The 14,420-nt window shown below is 35.1% G+C and overlaps 1 long non-coding RNA gene across 1 annotated transcript; it reads right to left on the bottom strand.

The window, feature by feature from the left end:
* Positions 1 to 677: 677 nt before the first annotated feature.
* LOC120892882 (uncharacterized) lies at positions 678 to 9,095 on the bottom strand. The gene is made up of 2 exons (XR_005737676.2): positions 6,889 to 9,095; positions 678 to 4,342 (listed from the first exon to the last, which is right to left on the bottom strand). It is a non-coding gene; the product is annotated as an uncharacterized LOC120892882 (long non-coding RNA).
* Positions 9,096 to 14,420: the final 5,325 nt, after the last annotated feature.

The following is a 14,420-nucleotide window of genomic DNA, read 5'->3' as shown; positions in this document are numbered from 1 at the left end:
TCAGTGTAGTTTTAGTTCCTGACTTTACCAATCTGGCTTTGTTTTCTCTTCATTTCTGGCAGCTGGAATTTCCCTTCTCTTCTCATGCAGTCAGCTGTGTGTTTGATATGTTTTATCTGGCATCTGAGTCTGGAGCCACGGGATGGTGCAGGTAGGTTAACTTATGTTACTTCAGCATGCCATGCCACCAAGATTCCTAGCTATTAGCTTCACTATCTCCAGACATATCCCATGAAGTTCTTCAGCCTTATAGGAAATCTCCTAATCTGTGACACAGAGCTACCCGAATCCTTAAAGAAGTTTGTTATAGTGACCCAAGCCAAACTTTGATTTTGTTCCGAGTGATAATGTGCCCAGCAAAAGAACTTTGTTTCTTGGCCTCTGCTGCAGCTCATGAACAGCCACAGGATAAAACTGTGGCAAAGGAGACAAGCTGGAAGTTTCTGAACTTTGTGACGCAGACAAGACTTCTGGCTTAATCCCTCCCACTTCCTGCAGTCTTTATTAAGGATGTAATGGTGGCAATTTTAAAAATCACCTTTGGAACTCCATGTAAGAGTTTAAAAACAAACCTGTCTTGCTTAAGCCTCTGTTTTGGGGTTTCTGCTACCCTATAGCCTAATTGAATCACTAACTGTTAGACTTTGAAAAGCATATCAAATAAGCAAAACACAAAACAAGGTTGAAAGAAAATGTTTATTCAGCAGTAATAAGGAGAGAAGAAATGAGGAGGGGATTTTAAGAGTTGCTTTCCATCATGATTACTGGGAAATGATTTGGACAAAACTCTCACATAATGGCAGTGATAGTTCAATGGTGGTCAAGTTTCCCATGCATGACTTGAGTTCTCACTGCTTTCACTTTAGGAGAGTAGTATGAAGTAAAGGTCTACCTTCGTGTGTTCAGAAAATAATCACACAACTGAATCGTCAGTATGTTTTTGCCATTTGATCTTCATTACTCTCCCCCACAATATTAACATGATGGAAGTAAAATGACTTGGTCACTTTTTAAGTTTTGTTTTTCAAGATAAAGCCAGAGTATCAACTAATGTGAACAATACTTCAAGCAGTAAATTTATGGTACCTGGTGAAATAAACTAGATTTTTCTCAAATTTATAGAGTATAATACTCTATAAATTTGAGAAAAATGTATAGAGTATAATATAAGCTAACTCTATTCAGAAAATATTTGAGAGTCTCTATTTACCAGGCACAGTGCTAGCGTTGTAAGAATATTATCTCATATTAACCACTAACTGTCAAATAGTGAAAAACCCTACTTTATAGTCAAAGAGAAAACAGAGCTTTCTTGTTGTCATATAGCTAAAAAGTAGCAGGCCTATAATGTGAACTGGGGCTTTTAATTTCAAGAACACCACTTTTTAATAGTGTCGTTATGTTGCCTTTATTCAGTTTCTGATCATAGCATTTTAACTCATGTTTAGTAGACAGTTTGTCTTAATTTGGCAGTCATTTTATTACTTTCTTTTCTTATATAAAAAAAAATGTGAAGAGGCAAGTAGGGGAAAAGTGATTTGAGAACATGGCCAGATTTTTTGGTAACATTCCTATTTGTCTCTTTGGCTCAAGGATTATCTTCCCCTGAGAAGGGAAAACAAACACATTTTAAAATAGTAAAATTTCACCATGCTAGACAATGAACTTATGAAAAAGAAACCCATTTTTGTTCTCAAGGGGCTCATAATCTGAGAAGGGAAGTAGACATGCAGATAAATTAGTAATAAATTTAGCACTAGTGAGAGCAATTTATCATTAGTAAATACTAGACACATTTGTGTCACAAAGAGAAGATCAACTTAACTTAGGAGGGCCAACATCAAGGTACTATTAAGACTGGAGATTTAAAGTGAGTGGGATATTTCTTGAGTGCTTCTTATGTGCCACGTAGTGTGCTAAGTGACTTATCTGAATGATCTAATGGGCCTTCAAATGAGCCCAGGCAGCTAAAACCCAGAACTTCTTCTGCTTAATAGTGTGCTCATGCAAATACGGACACATACAAATAAACATAAAATAAATAATTGGATGGATTTACCTAGAAAAAGGAAATTACAAGACTATACATTTTTCATTTACATACAAGGACATGAGGTCAGAGTGCTTTAGTCAACAGTTGTGTAGTAAAGACAGACATATCTCATATTTTATTAAGGGTCTGCTGGATCACTTTGTCCTGAAAATGCTATTCTCTTCTCGCTTTTGCCTTTAACTCTCTGAAACAACCCCTAAGCTCTAAAAGCAATTTCAAATAACATACCAACTTACTGGAGGATGAAGTCATTAAGTGACTATTGCATACAGAAACACAATTTAGTAGGGTTAGCAAATATTTAAAACAATATATTTACTGTAAATACCAGTGTTTTATAAGCAATGATCTGGAAACGTTGGAAAATGAGCAAACAAGTTTGCCAATTTTTATGCATATTGCTTCTTCCATACTCAACCTATTACATGCAGAGATAAACACAAGGCATGAATCAAATCCTAGGATATCCAACACAATTTTGGAAAAAGACTTTCTAATGTATTCTGTTCTAGTCTACTCAGAGCATCATCTCTCACCCTTCAGACTTTGTAATCTACTGTCCTGACGATTCCAACATCCAATACGGCCTGGCCCACACTGAGGTTTCTAATAGGCACTCTGATACAATCTTTTGGTATGTCAGTCCTAGGAAGTCTTCTACCTTCTTGTCTGAGCTGACTATGACTATTTTTTTTTTTAAAACTATACAAGACTGTTATTCAGCTTTGCATCACTGTGACTAAAATACCTGACAAAAACAACTTATTTGGGGCTTATAGTTTCCAAGGACTCAGTTCACAGAGGGCTATTCCACTGTTCCGAAGCACATGACATAAGGCAGGGTGCAGTGAAGGGTTGCTGCTTTGCTCATGGCAGCCAGGAAGCAGTGGGTAGAGGGGCTACAGGGAAGATACACCCTTCCAGGGCAGCCCCAGTGACCCACCTCCTGCCATACCCACATGTCCAATTACTCCATTCAAACAAGACGGACTGAAACAGCCATAGGTTGTTACATAGGTTACATCTTTCATAATGTAATCATTTTTATTCTGACTATTCCTGCATTAACATGGAGTGGGGGGACACAGCTCATATGCAAACCATAATAAAAATTAGACATTTCATACAATTTTATTCAATATGAGGCTAAAGGCTTGATTATTTGTGGGAAAACGGTTTGACTTGGGGTCATAATAAAAACTATCAATCTTATAATGTACCCTAAAGGTTCAAGGTGGATGACTTTAATACTGATTTAAGATAAACATCATGGTTGGGAATGGACACTGAGGGAGCTCATTTGAGCCTAAAAGCAAAAGAAATAGTATCCACTAAACACCTTAACTGTGCTGGGTCCTTCACAACCCTACAACTCTCTCTCTCTCTCTCAACCCTACAACCTGATGTTGGTTGTTTATTTTACAAAGAAGTTATCCAAAGAAGTTCAGCAATTTACTCAAGGTCACACCAATGTTAAGTGATGGAGCACAGATTAGATTGGCAGTCTAATTCTCAAGGACATGTTTGTGATAACTGTGAAATTATATTTGGTCTTCATTCCTGTTTGCAGACACAGAGCTTCTAGAACTTTGGAATCTCTGGAGAGTGATGAATGTCTGCAGTAGCCAATGAGATGACTGGTGGCTAGGGTCACAGCTTCAGAATAAAGTCAAAACTCTGTGCCCCACTCACCAATTTCCAGGACTGCCCTACGTAATGAAGCCTTCATGAGAAAGGGTTCAGATGCACTTCTACATAGCTGATCATGCAGTTTCTGGAGGGTGCAAATCCAGAGTAAGCAGGATTTCACTCCACTTGTACTTTCCATTGTTTTGCCCTGTGCATCTCTTCCATGTGGATTTGTAATATCCTTTATAATAAATTGGTAAATATGAATAAAGCCTTTTCCTCATTTCTTGAGCCATTCTAGCAAATTAATCACATCTGAGAAGGGATAGTGGGAACCTAGGTTTATAGCCAGTACTTCAGAGGCACAGGCCACAAACTATGCTTGCTAGGTGGCATGTGAAGTGGGGAGACAGTTTGTAGGACTTATCCTCCAACCTGTGAGATCTGGCATTATGTCCAGGTATGCAGTATCATAATTAAAGGATACCTAGCTGATGTCCAACAGAAAATGTGCAAAAAAAAACCTCCTTGATTGCTGGTGGGGAGAAATCTTCACATACATTTGGGGATAGAAGCAAGTTGAGTGTTGTGTGAGAATAGGAAAAAAGCACTTTTTTTTTTGCTTTTAATATGCATCACTTGAGTCACTTGTGATGGGTACTAGAGATGAAAGAAAAACATAAGAAAACATTTAAAATTCAGTTTGGCCATATAGATGAATAGTTATCAGTCATTCTTGACAACTGCATCTACCTTGGGTCAAATTTATTATGAAGCATAAAGATTCTTCATACATCATTATTAAATATATATGGAATGCAAGCATGTATTAACTTCACTTGCTGTCTTAGATTACTCTGATATTAATTTCTGTGTTTGCATGTTCACTGTTCTTTTATTATCCATGTTCTAATATATAAAATTATATCAGGTTTAGAGACATAGTTTGGTCACTACATTTAATACAAAGACACTGACAGAATTTATAACATTAACAAATTTAAATTACAGAACAAATATTTAGAAAGTTATTTGAAAGAGAAGGATTAACAATACCTGGTTCCCAAACTCTCATTCATACTCATATGTCTACCCAAAAGAAAATTAGTATTTTGGTTAATAATAACTATACTATAAATTGCAAACAAGAGGTTTTTCTGTGTGTGCTACTGACTACACACAGTGGGTATTTTTAAGCAAGTGATTATTAAATATAAAGACATCCAAAACAAAACAATTCATGGATAATCTACAGGGGGAGAAAAGCATTTCACAATGTCAAAATGGTTAGGCTACATAGAAAAGGTACCTTTAGGCACCTTTTATACGTTAAAAAACAAAACATACAAAAAAAAAAAACCCTCACAGAAGTACTTTTTTTTTTTTTTTAATCTTCCAGGGAATCTGAGTTGCAAAATTTATATGGAGAACAAGTGGCAAAAAAAAAACTTTCTTAAGTTACTTCATAAAATCAAAGCAAAACAGCCCAAATCCTGTTTTTAGACAGACAGAAAGACATATGTTGGCTATAACTTAACAGACCTTAAAAATCACTTTGAAATTAGTAAAAGGTCACAAGTCTTAAGCCAGCTATAACTGAACCCAGGCAGTCCCCAGACAAGAAAGCAGCTGAAGGGCACTGCCAAGACTTGTGTTCATGGAATAGTGTTACTTAGCCTCACAGGAATAATGTGTATCAAATTGTAAAACATACCCTTGGGACTAGTTCTTTTCTGTAAACTAAAGGAAGTTAAGGCTAATATAAAAAAGTAATACTGATTTACATACATACAAAAATTCTGCTGTTGGTTTCATCATGTACTGGGAGCTATATAAAGAATTAAAAGATTAAAAATAAAAACACCCTTCATTCTAACCCTACAATTTGAAAAAAGAATATTACTAGTTTTAAAAATCTTCAATATTAAGTGATAAATAATGAAGAGAAGTTACTTAGCTACTAACTATAATTTTGCATAATATTTCACACTTAACACTTTGACATTTATTAAAAAAATATTTTTAAAAACAATGAAGTAGCCAGGTGTGATGGCGCATGGCTGTAATCCCAGCAGCTCAGGAGGAAGGCTGAGGCAGGAGAATCACGAGTTCAAAGCCAGCCTCAGCAAAAGCGAGGTGTTAAGCAACTCAGTGAGACCCTGTCTCCAAATAGAATACAAAATAGGGCTATGGATGTGGCTCAGTGGTCAAGAGCCTGAGTTCAATCCACAGTACAAAAACAAACAAAAACACTGAAGTAAGTATAACCAAAAGATAAACTCTATTAATTACAGATTCCCCACATCTTAAATGACAATTACTGAAGTCTGTAGGAGACATTCAGAAAAAATAGAATAAAATGGGAGAAAATGATTACAAAAATACAATAAAATGGGAGAAATAAATATCGAATGTTCAAACTTGACAGAAAATAGTTCAATTCCAAAACATCCTAAAATTATCAAAGGAATTCAATTTATATTATGTTCTCTATCAACATAATTAAATAACAAAAAGCAGTATGGTAAACAAGGGGGGAAAATAGAAGCAAAATTTCAACATTTGCTCAGATTCTATAATATTTAAAACTAACAAGCACATATTCATCAAAAGAAAATTTCTTTTTACAATTCTAATAAATATATAATAAAACAAAATCAAGTATGCATTTTCCTATAAGGGCAGGAGTTGTCTCACTCCAACTAAAACCCTTCATCGTATTCATTCAAACAAGTGCAATGCTTCATGTAGAGTCTAGCCCACATGATCAAAGACCCTTTTACATAATAAGGAAAATACATAAGGTAAAGATATAAACTTATGACTATCAAGGAACAGAATAAAGAACACCTAATTAAACAGCAGAATTTGGAATTTAACCTACAGGCCATCTGGCAGAGCCTAAACCATGTGTATATTAATTTTTTCCCTGAGATGTTCAAATGTGAATTGTTGGAAACTCCCCAAATATGCTTAATTTGTAAAAGATATTTTATAGAACTATTTTAAAATTATATCCTTCCATGATGGATTATAGTATTTCTTAAAGTATTATGTAAATTATAAAATAATGTAAGCATTTGACAAGTTCCAATAAACATGTGGAACTCACTCAAATGTGGTATATTCTGCATCCAAGTACATAACAAGATAGCTCCCTATTTATAGCAAGCAATGTTTATTAAACAAATAAAAACAGCACTCACCTTCAGAAACAAGTCCCATGCCTTCATTTCACATTTTTATTTAATTATTTTTCTTATAGTAAGTAGACATCCTCCATAGAAGCAGCACAAAATGCGAATTCTAATTCTGGAGGTAGGCACTGGCAAGAACTTAAGATACCTGTCAGGCTGCTGGAGTAATGTAAGCTCTTAACATGATTCTGGTTTTGCAGCTGTTGTTTTGCTTTCTACCTACAAAGAATGTGGATATGTCACCAGAATTGGAAAAGGTTCATTTCATGGAATTGGAAAACAAAACTATATGAAATTAATTCTGAGTATTTCTAATAAAGGCACAAATGTGGAAGTATCATTTTGCTCAAACAATACATATCTATAACTAATTATGGGGTATTAGCTTATCTTTAAAAATTGTTTAGAAATATATGGCACAACCCACTCTGGAAAAAGTAATGGGTGATAAATATGCTTTTAAAATAACAACAATGGGTACCATTTGTCAAAAGCTGAGTGTGTACAAGGAATCATACTGCCCACATTAATGGTATTAACTTACTTAGTCCCAATAATCCTATCAGGTACTGTCATAACTATAATTTAGCAGATTGAGGAAACTGAGGCACAGGAAAATAACTTACCAAAAGTAACACAGCTCCAGAAGTTGGTCTTCGAAACTCTTTACCAGTAAATTACTGTGATTTCAAATATTCAAACCACGTATATTTAATCAAAAAGTTGGCAACATCTTTACCTTAAAACAAAGTATACTTAAACATTATAGTACCATTTATTGAATACCTAAACACAACTGCAGTAATAATAATTATTTATTGAATTCTTAATATGACAAGTACTGTATTAATGAAACACTGCCATACCTATTTTGTAGATGAGAAAATCGAGGTTCAAAACTGCTTCTTGTAGCCAACTCACTAGTAGAGTCCAAACAGAGACTAAATCTGATGTCAAAACCTATGCTTATTAAACTACAATGCCTATGTTAACCACAACTCCCAAAGGAGGACACTATTTTGTCCTGATACCAGAGCCTTATGTCATGTCAGAGATTTAGTAATAAAATGGATAAGACACAACAGTAACTTAGAAAAATCAAGCTTAAATAAAAATCAAGCTTCTGTATAGGTTCTCATCACACCCTTTATCAATGTTAATTGGTTGATATTCCAAGTCAGCTGAAGTAAACATCCACCTCCCAGCCAATCCATATATTACAGCTGAGTGTAGGATGTTTACATAAACTGCAACTTGGTTTACAGCAGGATTTATGGAACTCTTAACTATGTTTATAATGGTTCTTTACTGGAGACTCAAATTTACATTAAGGTACATGACAAATTTATTTTCTAAAAATATAACTTTGTAGAATCTGTTGAAAAAATAGGCACAGCAATCCGTACAAATGAGGCAAAGTCAACTCAAAATGTAGAATCCAAGGAAAAGGCAGAGAGATATACTATTTTCACTGAAGGAATTTATAGCGCCTGTTGGTGCTCTAAATCTAATGCTACTGATTTCTCAGCCTGCCATCTTTCTCCATCATTCCCTTTCAAACAACTGGACCTGTTTTTACAGGAACCCATTTGATGGGCAATATAAAGCACTGACCACCATTTGTCTTTAAGATTTCTGATCTGGGTCAACGACAAAGTTAATGAAATACCCGTGAGGAGCTCAGTCACTTCTCTCCCCATTCATAACTCACGTTCTCTTCACCTCTTCCCATCTTCTGTACCAAGTGTTATTAAGGTGCCTCAAAGTCTTTCTCCATCTTCCTTCCTCTGATTAACTGCAAGTACTTCTGCTAAGCATTAAAAGTGGCCCTATCACATATCAAAGAAGAGGAAATTCTCAAATTTGGAAGCAATATTAAATATAATAAACATTGCCAGCCAACTTTAAACATCTTTGGCATATCAAAGACACCCCAGGTCCTGGACCCTGGCTCCTTACGGCTGTTTCTTAAAGTATGGGTTTTCAAGATTAAATGCACATCTTCACATATCCATAAACATATTGTTTTTCTGTTTTAATTAATACTGCTGCAAGCACATTTTTTCTTTTGCTTATATTTGCAAACATGTTCAATTAGATTTTTACTCTTCTTAGTTTTTTCTTTTTCTGAACTGTAGATTGAACCCAGGGCCTCAGTTGTGCTAGGCAAGCAAGCACTCCACTACTGTGCTATAGCTCCAGCCGTTTTGAAAAATTTATTTTTCAAATAAATAAAGTCTGCTGGTACTAGGGATGAACCTTGGTGCATTATGCCTCTCTGAGCTATGTATGCAGAACTTTCTTAAAATTTTGAGTCAGGGTTTTGCTAAAATTGTTGAATCTGGCCTCCAACTTTCAATCTTCTTGCCTCAGCCTCCTGAGTAGATGGGATTGTAAGTGTGCACCGCCACATCAAGCTCGATTAGGTTTTTGTGGGCTAAACAATTAATAGACTTTTTTTTGTTGTTGTTTTACTTTATTAGTTCTACTGTGAAAATGCTAAAGGACAGAAAGTGCCCTGCTAGCAATTGTCAGGGACTTAACCACAGAAGCCAGCTGTTCGTTTAGAAGAGCGAATAGTTGGAAAGGGACATAATACTCCCAGTTTGGCATTTATTTACATCAGAGCTGTTAACAAAAGCTATATTTTTTTGAGGGGGGAGGGGTAAAAGGGCTTCAAATTTCCAATGTACCTTTTTACAATCAAACTTTTGGACTACTTTTCTTGGGGTGGGGTGGGACTTTCTGTGTCATACTTTAGACTCTAATTGGGCACAGTACCTAAGAGGGAAAGTAAGATGAGTTCCAGGGTTTTGAGAGCAGCAGCAGCAGTTGGGAACTTAGGAAAACACGTTTCCAAGCCCCACAGTACTGAATGAGCAGCTCTTCTTGCAGGACCCAGCAATATGTGTTTTAATTAAGCACTCCAAGTAATTTTGATGCACACTAGTTTCTGAAAACCAGTGGATGGTTTGTTCAAATATAATGCAAAGCTAAAGCAAAAACAGAGGTGTAATATGGAAGTGTGTAATATGCTACAGAAGCAAGGACAAATATAGACCAAATGTCTGCCCCCAATTAATCAGGTTGGGGAAACTATGGCAGAGACTATCTAAAATAGTATAATTTTAGTAAGTAATTAAGCTTAGACCGATTCAAATGAAGAACAAAACTTTCCTGAGATACACAGCAAATAATGGCACATTCATCAAATGAAAAATGTTGTCTAATCATAGGAGTGGGAAGGAATCAGCTAGGACATGTTACATGCAATGGGCATAAGGGGGTTTAAAGGTTCATGGTCCACTTCTGGGTCACCCCAACACTGCTAGGGACAGAACCTGGGGCTTTGCGTGTGCTAGGCCCTTCAACCCTCTGCCTCTATAGAGAAGTGACTCAGGCACTAACACCAATGAGGACTTAACCAATCATGTATTTCTTTTTTTCCCTCCAAGCCTCAATTTTTCTAACCAATCATGTATTTCTATGACCATTTTCTAACCAAGAATATCCTGTATAAAGCTGACTCGAAAACATAATTTTGTGGTTGTTTACTTAAAGAAAGAACCTCTAAGTAATGTCAAAGCATATACTAAGGAAACATGTTATCTGCAGAATGGTGTTGAGTACTTTTTTAAAAAAAATATTAACTGGACCCACCAATCTTAAGCCCCAGGCCAATCTTAAATAGTAAAGAATTTCTGAGTTTTCTAAATCTTGTCAATTAAGACCACACACTTTTCTCTAAGTATCTAAGTTAAAGGATAAGGAAACAAGTTGTTATTAATTTACTATTAATACTGATAATCTAATATTTTAAGGCATTTGTTCTAAACAGTCATGTGTTAACCTTGTAAGCCAATAGCAAGTTTGTGGTTCTTCAAAATTAAAATAAAAAGAAATCAACTGCAAATGACTAAAGGTTTGTACTTAAGTACATGAAGCAAGGACATTCAGAATTAAAGCTAACATGGTCTTTGACTTCACCAGGGCAGAATAATATACAGCAAATGTTACATAACAGATTGTGCCATTAATCCTGCAGCATCTAAAGATGACTGGACTAGCTGGGCAGAGTATAACAGCTTAATGCAGAATACCTATCTTTCTTTTAGCTTAGATTTGGCTTATCATTTTGAAAAACATTTCAAATTCAGCTATGCAAATAATTAAATTGTGCAATTTCTATTCATCTCAGAGGATTTTAAGGTTACCAAGTTTTTATGGGAAAAACACAATGTCACCTGGCCAAACAAAAAATTCTATTAACAGATTACACATTATATTCTATCTCTGGCAGGGAGCACTTCTGGGTTCCAAGCAATGGCTCTATCCAATTGCTATTTGGAACTGAAGGCTTCCAATGTGCTAAAACATAGGGTCACAGAATATACAACAAATCTGCTTTATTAAGAGTTCATAGGAAGGAATGCTTCATGCATGCTAATCATTAAGTCTAAAAATTGTACTTTATAAGTTAAAAAGTTACCTTATCTGGAGTAACTAATTCCTTCCACCCATGTAAGTCTTGTACACACATTACCTTTCTAGAAATAAATGCTGTAGCACAGATGTATGTGGACTCACTTCACCATGACAAACTGTCATTTATTTGCTTAAGAAGGCAAATAGTAGATACTGCTGCAATAAAATAATACAATTATTTGAGCCCTATATCAAGGTGCTTTACCTGATGTTTACAGCAGGAAACCAAAACAGAGCTAAATCTGTCCTTGGTAAGTCTGTAATCTAATCAAATAAGATAGGCATATAAAATATATTAACAAGAATTTTTATCTTTTGCCTTAATTATGTACTGAAACTAACACATTTCGATGCCTGGCAATTTCTTAATAAGTGATAAAAATACCAATGTCTTATTGAAGAGAAAATGTCAATAAAATACATGTTTTCCAGTAATTAAAAGAAAAACAGAAATGAGAAAACAAGTTTTTAAAACTTAAGAAAACTGAAAATTGTACATTATTAATTAGTTCATGCTGAATGTCATCTACATGAGAAGTTCTGGATTATTCAGAGCACACCTGCCCACAAGGCAGCCCAAAGCCAGTGATACCTGGTAATAGTTAGCAAAGTACACTTTAAACAGAGGCACTTGTGACCATTTGCAAATGCTGCAAACAGGAGTAGCGGCTTGAAGACTTACAGCTGCTGAGAGGAGTTCTGATTCAGAGTGTAGCATCACTGAGGAGGAGAAGAGCAAGGGAAAAGAGGAGGAAGGGAAAGGGATGGGTGCATCTCAACACTACAGAAAAGACTGAAATCCCTGGACTGTATGCAGCTAGGCAGTAGTGGTTAAGTACCTTCTAGAGAATTTGTCGATAAGAAAATAAGGCTGTGAACTACTAGGAAGCTAACCCCAGCCTACTCAGAAAGGTTAAAAGAATAAATACTTGTGACAGGGTAAAAACACAGATAGAACCCAAGAGTGGAAAAAAAAAACCCCAACTTTTAAAAACTAACTTCTTTAAAGTCCAGCAGCACCTAATTCGGCACCCTACTTTTTTTCAATTTTTATTAGCTACACATGTTATTACAATGATCTTGGCAATTCATACATTTGAATCATTGGGGTATAATTTCTCATTTTTCTGATTGTACAGATTGTAGAATTACACTGGTCATAGTCACCCATATACATACAGCAATCATATTGTCTATTCCATCGGCACCCTACTTTTAACATATATGCTGTGTCAGAGAGGCCAGTGAAGGGAGGCTGCCCACATCTTCCCAGCATCCCCAGCGCCACCCCTCAGTGTACTCACGCAGGCTGTGAGAGCCGGCAGCAGCAAACATCTGACTGAAAGCTCAGCTGTGTCCTACAGCTTCCAGTCGGGGATGTTTACAGCTACAGACTTTCTGAATGGCAAGTTAATAGTGGGACTAGACACAGATGTTGCCAGTCACCACCTTTAGCTAAAGATTTACAGAATTCTAAAGCTGAATGATGTGCCATCTTGGAACAAAACCGGTAAGGTTAAGCCTACTAATTAACAAGGAAGAAGTGGCTCACTACATGCAATTTCTCCTGAATTATCTACTTAGAAAGCAAATACACATTACAAGATTCTCTTGGCAGATATGCAACAGTAAAGATTTTACCCTGTTATCTTACATGAGGATACATTTTTCTAGTGCATGTAAATATGGCTTTTTCTTTTTCTAAGCCCAGAGTTGAAAACTAGTAATAAACAATCTTAATGATTACACATACCTTAACAAGCAGGGCCTTGTGCATGTGAGGCAAGCACTCTTACCAACTGAGCTATATCCCCAGCCTCTGTTATAATTATTAAAATGTCCTCTTAGCAAAAGTGTCCTAATTTAGATAACAGCAGTTTTACTTGCAGTGGATCTATAGTAAGTTGAGAGGCTAATATTTTCTTCCACTATCCCCAGCTGATCTAGGTTAGGTATGTACAGTCAATGAAAATGAGCAAGGCAAAGTGGTTAATAAGAGGAATAAACTTATGATCTTGGCTTTGTTTACAAAGCAATACACTGAAACCATTTTGTTTCCCACATTACTTTCCTGAAAGAGAAAGAAATCATCTGCAATCCATTGATGTGCTTTAATCTGAAACATGCAAAATAATTTTTCTTTAAATTAAAAACCTATTAAAGCAATTAAGTCACAGTGATTTCCAAGAAATGAACATATATACATGAGGATGTGTACTTCACCCCCACCCTAGAGAATGAAAAAACCAATATAAACAATTTTGAAAGGTCATAATTTTTAATAATTTTTTGGGAGGAACTATGGAATAGAGATTTTTGGTCACTGAAATTTACTGTGATAATATTTAAAGGTTGGTATCTAATTTCTTTTTTAATTTAAATATGTAAATAACTCTATTCATTATAGAAATAATGCTGGAAATAATAGGGAAAGGTGCATGTGGACTCTATGGATACAAGATGACCTTCATTATTTTTGAAGACAAATACTTAAAAAAACCTCAATGGCTTTTTACAACAAAGACTATTCAAGTTGTTCTACAATTGAAACTTTCCAGATTGAAATTATAAAAAAAAAAAAGGTTATTTCATGCCTAGATAGGCACATGATACTTGACTAATGAGGATGCTGCACATAGAATTGCAATGAACCAGTTATTACAGCTATCTGCTTTAAACAATTTATCTCTGTTTTCAATTCATTTTTTAAAAGATTGATCAAAAGAATCCTTTATCAGTCTCTTCTTCGAGTTTTGAGTAAGTTTTATCAAATGATGTATTTTTGTATAATGTATTATTATTGAAGACATAAAAAGTAAAATTGGGAGTTCATAACCCACTTCAATCTAATGTATGAAATATGATATGTCAAGAGCTTTGTAATGTTGTGAACAACCAATAAAAAAAAATAAAAAATTAAAAAAAAAAAAAGTAAATGAATGGAAGTTGAAAAATTAAGTATACATTATAAGAAAACCTATTACAAAATACCTTCTATAATTACACAATTATCTTTGAGATACAATTTTCATTAAAATATACAACCTATATCTCAT

Source organism: Ictidomys tridecemlineatus, chromosome 7 (genome assembly GCF_052094955.1).
Source record: "Ictidomys tridecemlineatus isolate mIctTri1 chromosome 7, mIctTri1.hap1, whole genome shotgun sequence".
Taxonomy (NCBI): Eukaryota; Metazoa; Chordata; class Mammalia; order Rodentia; family Sciuridae; genus Ictidomys; species Ictidomys tridecemlineatus.
Note: the sequence above shows the minus strand (reverse complement) of the source record. Positions and strands in the feature narration are given on the sequence as shown.